Source organism: Pantherophis guttatus, chromosome 3, assembly GCF_059756535.1.
Source record: "Pantherophis guttatus breed Tessera chromosome 3, ASM5975653v1, whole genome shotgun sequence".
NCBI classification, from domain to species: domain Eukaryota; kingdom Metazoa; phylum Chordata; class Lepidosauria; order Squamata; family Colubridae; genus Pantherophis; species Pantherophis guttatus.
In genome coordinates, this window is record NC_142065.1 from 6976318 (window position 1) to 6984572 (window position 8255).

Below are 8255 nucleotides of genomic sequence, written 5' to 3' on the forward strand. Positions count from 1 at the left end.
CTTGGAGGTTTATCTGTGCCAGCGGTGAAATATGTAAAATTGGTTACTACCGGTTCTGTGGGCGTGGTGTGGTGGGGTGGGGGTAATGTGACTGGGTGGGCGTGGCCAACTTTTTTTTTTTTACTTTTAAAAGCATTTTTTCTACAACCTTAAGAGGTTGCAGAAAAAATTGCTTTTAGAAGCCTCTGACAATCAGGCAACTCAGCTGGGATCGCCAGAGGCTTTTAAAGGCATTTTTTTTCCTACAACCTCTTCAGCCGAAGAAGTTGCAGAAAAAATGCTTTTAGAAGCCTCTGACGATCCCAGCTGAGCCGCGCGATCATCAGAGGCTTTTTTTTTAACTTTTAAAAGCATTTTTTCTACAACCTTAAGAGGTTGCAGAAAAAATGCTTTTAGAAGCCTCTGACGATCCCAGCTGAGCCACGCGATCATCAGAGGCTTTTTTTTTTAACTTTTAAAAGCATTTTTTTGGCCAAAGAGGTTGTAGAAAAAATGCTTTTAAAAGTAAAAAAAAAAAAGCCTCTGATGATGGTGTGGCTCAGCTGGGCATGAGGGGGGGGGCAGGGATGTTTGCTACCGGTTCTCCGAACCCCCCCGCTGCCATCGCTACCGGATCGGGCGATCCGGTCTGAACTGGGAGCATTTCACCCCTGATCTGTGTCCTCTGGGCAAACGAGTGTGGAGCCTTCTTGGAACTGCCGAAAAGACTGTGTTAGCAGGAGGAAACTGGGGTCGTATCCCTCCTCCTCTGTTGGAGGGATCTACAAAGAGGCCATCTATATTAAGATTGAACAGCCCTCTCTCAACGCAGGCGGGGAGGGCTACGACCAGGGATGGTATTCACTTATTTTCCCTACCGGTTCGCAAATGTGAGCGTGCTCGCGTGCTAGCTTCGCTCGCATGCGCCCCATCCACGCATGTGCCTGACCTTCTATACATGTGCTTTGCTGGGGCGCGTGCCTTCCATAAAAAACGTGCCTAAATAGGATGGCATAGAGCCGGGGCGAGTGGACGGGCCCACCCGCAATTTATGCTATTGCTCTGTGGACTAGCATCTGCTGGTGGCTGGACTTAATTGGGACAGTTCTGGGTTTGTGGTGAAGGGAGTTGTGGGGGAATATTAATAAATCCACTAAACCACAGTTACGTGTGTGTGTGAATGTGAGCGGGATAGCACAGTTCATTGCTCTCTCTGTTAGGAAATTTCTCCTTAATTCCAGGTTGCTTCTCTCCTTGACTGGTTTCCATCCGTTGTTTCTTATCCTGTCTTCTGGTGCTTTGGAAAATAGATTTGACCCCTCTCCCCTCTTTTTTTGTGGCAACCCAATCAAAGCTCCAATTGTGTGTGTGTGTGTGTGTGTCTCTCTCTTTCTGTGTGTGTGTTTTACAGCAATTTAAAATTTGCTCTGACGTCAGCATCTCGGTGCTGAATGAATTGAGAACAAGCTGTGGCACGGTGGCTGCGAAACTGCAGCAAATCGTTTTTTTTTTTTCTTCCCCTTCTGTAAGTGCTGCAGTTTTGCAAAGCGTGTGGCCATTTCCTTCTCCGTGGGCGAAAAAATTTGTGCCTCATCCACCTCAGATCAGTGGCTATGAAAAAAAAGGCCAGATTAGCTTCACACGGCTTTTTAATTCTCTGGCTGGTGGAAACAGCCAAATGTTCAGTCCTCTGTTCTTTCAACTGCTCCTCCCTCGCTGTCACACACACACAGATGTTTCTAGCAGGTAAGGTAAAGGTTCCCCTAGCACATCTGTGCTAGTTGTTCCCGACTCTAGGGGGTGGTGCTCATCTCTGTTTCAAAGCCGAAGAGCCAGCGCTGTCTGAACATGTCTCCGTGGTCATGTGGCCGGCATGACTAAACGTCAGAGGCGCACGGAACGCTGTTCCCTTCCCACCAAAGGTGGTCCCTATTTTTCTACTTGCATTTTTTACCTGCTTTCGAGCTGCTAGGTTGGCAGAAGTTGGGACAAGGAACGGGAACTCATACCATTACGCGGCACTCGGGATTCGAACCGCTGACCTGCCGACCTTTCGATCGACAAGCTCCGCGTCTTAGCCACTGAGCCACCATTTAAGACCACCATATCTCTATCTCTGTCTCTGTCTCTACCTCTCCCTCTCTCTCTCTCTCTGTGTGTGTCTCTGTCTCTGTCTCTATCTCTACCTCTACCTCTCTCTCTCTCTCTCTCTCTCTCTCTCTCTCTCTCTATCTATCTATCTCTGTCTCTGTCTCTGTCTCTGTCTCTGTCTCTGTCTCTGTCTCTGTCTCTACCTCTCCCTCCCTCTCTCTCTCTCTCTCTCTCTCTCTCTCTCTCTGTCTGTCTCTGTCTCTGTCTGTCTGTCTCTGTCTCTACCTCTACCTCTACCTCTACCTCTCTCTCTCTCTATCTCTATCTATCTCTATCTCTATCTCTCTATAGATATATATTGTGGCCAGTGGTGGGATTCAGCCAGTTCGCACCACTTCGGGAGAACCGGTTGTTAACTTTCTGAGCAGTTTGGCAAACTGGTTGTTGGAATAAATCATTAGGGCAGAGAACCGGTTGTTAAATTAAATCCCACCACTGATTGTGGCCCGGTTCGATTCACAGGATAAGGTTTATTTTCTGCCTGTTGCTGGTTGTTTATTCGTTTTTTTGCAGCCAATTAAGGGCAAGAACAGAACTGGTCGTGATGAATTAACAAGCAGAACCGATTGTCTGCCATAAGCATTTTAAAGCTGGCTCTTTCTTTTCCAGACAGAATTGGAAAATTATTTGTTTTGAGGGATGACTAAGAGGAGGGCTGTATTTTGGGTAGGATTCTGGCGAGTGCAACACGAGGGACCAATTATCAATGCATCTGCTGTCAGACGGCTTCTTCTCTTCGTCGAAAATAATTTATGATCTAGAGATCAGAAAGGGGAAGAAGTGAAGTCAATAGGTCTTTATATTTTTTTTTTAAATAAATCAGCTGCAGAAAAGATGCAAACTGCCACCCAAGCCGGAATTTTCTGTAGTTGTTTCATTGTTTAGACTTAATCTGTTTAAGAATGCTGCAGCCTAATTATTTTCCTAACAGAGACACTCAAGATGGTTTGGTATTAGCCAGGAAAAAGGAGGAAGGAAGGTGTGAGACAGAGGTGGGCTTCAGCAGGTTCTGACCAGTTCTGGAGAACCGGTAGCGGAAATTTTGAGTAGTTTGGAGAACCGGTAGTAAAAATTCTGACTGGCCCCGCCCCCATCTATTCTCTGCCTCCCGAGTCCCAGCTGATCGGGAGGAAATGGGGATTTTGCAGTAACCTTCCCCTGAAGTGGGGAGGGAATGGAGATTTTACAGTATCTTTCCTCTGGAGTGGGGAGGGAATGGAGATTTTGCAGTATCCTTCCCCTGGAGTGGGGTGGGAATGGAGATTTTGCAGTATCCTTCCCCTGCCACGCCCACCAAGCCACGCCCACCAAGCCATGCCATGCCCACCAAGCCACGCCCACAGAACCGGTAGTAAAAAAAATTTGAAACCCATCACTGTCACACAGGAATGCTTTGCTCTCCTCTCAGAGAGGGGGGAGGGGCATAGGGAGGGAGAGAGGGAGGGAGGGGAGAGGGAGGGAAGGCATGGGAGAGTGAAAGGAAGGGAGCTGGGACTCGGGAGGCAGAGAATAGATGGGGGCGGGGCCAGTCAGAATTTTTACTACCGGTTCTCCGAACTACTCAAAATTTCCGCTACCGGTTCGTCGGAACTGGTCAGAACCTGCTGAAACCCACCTCTGCTGTGTGATGAATTTAACCTCTCCCTTTCAGAAATATTAGTAGATGTGGTTTTCTGTTTTGACATCAGTAAAAGAAACTGGGGTGGAGAGAAAGGAGCAGCATCTAACAAGGGAATTTTTGAAAAAAACAGGGTTAAAGGTTAGCAGGTTTTGGGTTCGTCAAATGAAAGTGTCAGCGCTTCAACGCTGGCATAGAGAGCAGAGGAGAGAGAGAGATAAGCTCTGAACTTTTGCCTGCTAAATCCCTTTGACGTCGGGTTGTCGTGGAAATGAGGAGGGGGGCAACATTCCTGGGAAATGACGAGACAAGAAGTCTGGAGAATGACTTGGAAGATAGCCAATGAGAAGCAGAGATTTGGGGATCGGAAAGGGAGGGATTGGGGGGCAAAAGGTCAGTCTTGTCCGCATCGAGTCATGATCCGGTGGCTGTGCTCAATTAAAGAAAAGATTTCCTTAAAGATTGGCAGTTTGGAAATTCATTTATTTTGAGATAGCATCGAAGTCTGACAGAAGGTTTCCTTCATTCCCCAGGCTTGGCATACGTCTTTCGCCTCTCTCTGGAATTATTAAAAAGACAAAACCATGGAGGGAAAAAAAAAATGCCGACTGCAATTGGTTTGTCTGATCTACTCCTTGTAAGACAAAGCTGTTAACGGCCCAGCATTTTCTCAAAGTGGAAGGACGGGGACGGGGACGGCAGGAATCAGTGACACTCAATCTGCCCTTGCTATTTATCGTTTATTATTGGAAACACAATAGATATATTAAACTGCAGCAGTTCAAAAAATTTAATTTGTTGTTTGCAAGGTTCAGCCTTTTTAAGGCAAGAATTCACGATTGGACAGTCGCATAATCACCGCCAAAACAAGTCGTATATCAAAGCATCTCAAACAGTTACCAACCACAAACCGGTCCCAGTGCCACAGTTGGGAAGATTGTAGCATTTCAAGGATTCGTGTATGGTTATTTAGATGGAGGTCTAGACTATCTCTTCAAGTGAAGACCATAACCTGAGCGATCGTAGAATCATAGGAGGTGGAAGGGACCCTAGAACCCAACCCCCTGCTGTTTGTTTCCCCATTTTTTTGTGTGAAAACAAACAAATAAATATCTACAGAAATGATTGCAGTGTTGTAGGCTGGCTGTGGAGTTCTGGGAAGTGAAGTCCATCCATCTTAAAGGTGCTGAGATTGAGAAACACTGCATTATTGTGATGCCTGCAGAAAAAAAAAATGAAAAATAGCTTTCCCGTCTCTTTCTCTCTCTCTCTCTCTCTCTTCCTCTTCCTCCTCCCACTTTGCACACATTTTCCTCCTCCTCCTCCTCCTCCTCCTCCTCCTCCTCCTCCTCCTCCTCCTCCTCCTCTTCTTCTTCTTCTTCTTCTTCTTCTTCTTCTTCTTCTTCTTCTTCTTCTTCTTCTTCTTCTTCTTCTTCTTCTTCTTCTTCTTCTTCTTCTTCTTCCTCCTCTTTTCCTCCTCTTCTTCTTTCTCTTTTTCTTCCTCCTCCTCCGCCTCCACCTCCTCCTCCTCTTCTTCTTCCCCTCCTCCTCTCCTCCTCCTCCTTCTTCTTCCTGCTCCTCCTGCTCCTCTTCTTCCTCTTCCTTTTCCTCCTCCTCTTTTATTTATTTATTTATTTATTTATTTATTTATTTGTTTGTTTGTTTGTTTGTTTGTTCGATTTATATGCCGTCCTTCTCCGGAGACTCATGGCGACTTACAATGCGTTAAGCAATAGCCTTCATACTTTTGTATATACCTGCTTAGTAGGGCTTTCGCCACTCCCCCCCAAGGCGGTGTTCTTTTTTATACAAAGTCAGCTTATTGCCCCCATTTTACCTACCTCGAAAGGATGGAAGGCTGAGTCAACCTTGAGCCTGATGAGATTTGAACTTGCAGTAATTGCAGGCAGCTGGTGCTACTTAACAGCACTTTAGTCTGCTGCGCCACCAAGGCTCTTCTTCCTCTTCCTCCTCCTGCTCCTCCTCTTCTTCTTCTTCTTCCTCTTCCTCCTCCTGCTCCTGCTCCTCCTCTTCTTCTTCTTCTTTCTCTTCCTCCTCCTCCTCCACCTCCTCCTCTTCTTCTTCCTCCTCCTTCTCTTCTTCCTCGTCCTCCTCCTGCTCCTCCTCTTCTTCTTCTTCTTCTTCTTCTTCTTCTTCTTCTTCTTCTTCTTCTTCCTCCTCCTCCTCCTCCTCCTCCTGCTCCTGTTTATCCTCTTCTTTCTCCTCCTCCTCATGCTCCTCCTCCTTCTCTTCTTCTCCTCCTCCTTCTCCCTCTCCTCCTCCTCTTCTCCTTCTCCTTCTTCTTCCTCCTCCTCCTCCTTTCTGCAAACCCCAATCCCTTCTAGACCTGATGATGTTGCCTACTTGGGTCATGAAATGTCTGCAAGACCTGCAACAACCAAGCTCAGAGAGCACCAAGCACCCCATAGTTCTCCTCCTCCTCCTCCTCCTCCTCCTCCTCCTCCTCCTCCTCCTCCTCCTCCTCCTCCTCCTCCTCCTCCTCCTCCTCCTCCTCCTCCTCCTCGCAACTCCAAACCCATCACACAAGGAGGCTCTTGAGATATAACCTCCTCCATCATGTAAAAGGACTCTTAGGATGTAGTTCTCCAACAGAGTTGGCCATCAATCCCAGGGTAAAATACAGGACAGCTAAAATAATAAACGCCATAACCTGGGAACCATCTGCCTGATTTTTCTTCTTAGATTGTTTCTGGAACATTTCGCTGTTCCAGAATGCTTGGAACAATAGCGTCACCAATACCCTCGGGGCTTTTCAGGAAATTAGAATGCAGCTCCTATTCTTCAAACAGAGCCAGTTGGTCCTTGACATGCGGGAAAGGTTTGAGACATCCATTAAGGATTTCTCTCCGGGAACTGAAGTTAGAACAATTAATTAACAGTTAGAATAATAAATTTCCCCTTGGTTCTAGGTTGGAACTCTTCTTGATAAGTTTCCATCCGTTATTTCTTGTCCTTGTGGCAGCTCCTTCGATATTAAAGGTAAAGGTAAAGGTTCCCCTCGCACATATCTGCTAGTCGTTCCTGACTCTAGGGGGCGGTGCTCATCTCCGTTTCAAAGCCGAAGAGCCAGCGCTGTCCGAAGACGTCTCCGTGGTCATGTGGCCGGCATGACTCAACGCCGAAGGCGCACGGAACGCTGTTACCTTCCCACCAAAGGTGGTCCCTATTTTTCTACTTGCATTTTTTACCTGCTTTCGAACTGCTAGGTTGGCAGAAGCTGGGACAAGTAATGGGAGCTCACCCCATTCCACGGCACTCAAACCACTGAACTGCTGACCTTTCGATCGACAAGCTCAGCGTCTTAGCCACTGAGCCCAATCCTCAGGAGACCATGAGTTCCAATCCCGCTTTAGGCATGAAAGCCAGCTGGATGACTTTGGGCCAGTCCCTCTCACTCAGCTCAACCCACCTCACAGGGTTGTTGTTTTGGGGAAAAAATAAGAGGAGGAAGAAATATTACACTTGGGGCTCCCCTTGAAGAGCACCCGCAGGCTCCAACTGGTCCAGAATGCGGCCGCGTGGGTAGTCACGGGAGCCGCATGGCGCTCCCATACAACACCTCTCCTGCGTGAGCTGCACTGGCTCCCAGTGGTCTTCCGGGTGCACTTCAAGGTGTTGGTTATCACCTTTAAAGCGCTCCATGGCATAGGACCTAGTTATCTTCGAGACTGCCTGCTGCTACCGACGGCCTCCCATCGACCTATGCGCTCCCACAGAGAGGGCCTCCTCGGGGTGCCATCAGTCAAACAATGTAGGCTGGTGACCCCCAGGGGGAGGGCCTTCTCTGTGGGGTTACCCACCCTCTGGAATCAGCTGCCCCCAGAGATAAGGAGAATCCAAGACCTTGGTGCCTTCCGCCGTGCCTTTAAAACCTTCTTTTTCCAGCAAGCCGGGCTGGCCTAACATTTTTAAAAATGTTTTTAATTGTTTGTTATTGTTTTTTAATCATGGGGCCAAATTTATATATATATTTTTAATTGTATTTTAATGTTTGTAGTTTATGTTTTTACTTGGCTGTTCACCACCCTGAGTCCTCCGGGAGAAGGGCGGTATACAAATTTAACAATAAATAAATAAATAAATATGCATGCTCACCACCTGGTGCTACCTATAAAATAGTAAACCTATAAAATAGTAAAACGCAGGATAAAAATCTAATACAGGTCATCCTCAACTTACGACCCCAACTGAGCCCAAAGTTTATGTTGTTAAGTGAGAAATTCATTAAGGGAGTTTGCTCCATTTTACGACTTTTCTCGCCACATTTGTTAAGCGAATCATTGCAGTTCTTAAATTAGTGACACGGTTGTTAAGTGAATCTGGTTTCCCCATTGACTTTGCTTCTCAGAAGGTCACAAAAGGGGATCACGTGACCCCAGGACACTGCAACCGTCATAAATATGAGTCAGCTACATTTGGAAGCATCCAAATGTAAATCACATGACCTCTTCCTCTACCAACATTTAAAAGAGACAATGATAGCATG

At 46.8% G+C, this 8255-nt stretch overlaps 1 long non-coding RNA gene across 1 annotated transcript; it reads right to left on the reverse strand.

Moving 5' to 3' along the window:
- Positions 1-4474: 4474 nt before the first annotated feature.
- Positions 4475-6460, reverse strand: LOC132709734 (uncharacterized). Its single transcript, XR_009620738.2, has 2 exons — positions 6420-6460; positions 4475-4967 (listed from the first exon to the last, which is right to left on the reverse strand). It is a non-coding gene; the product is annotated as an uncharacterized LOC132709734 (long non-coding RNA).
- Positions 6461-8255: the final 1795 nt, after the last annotated feature.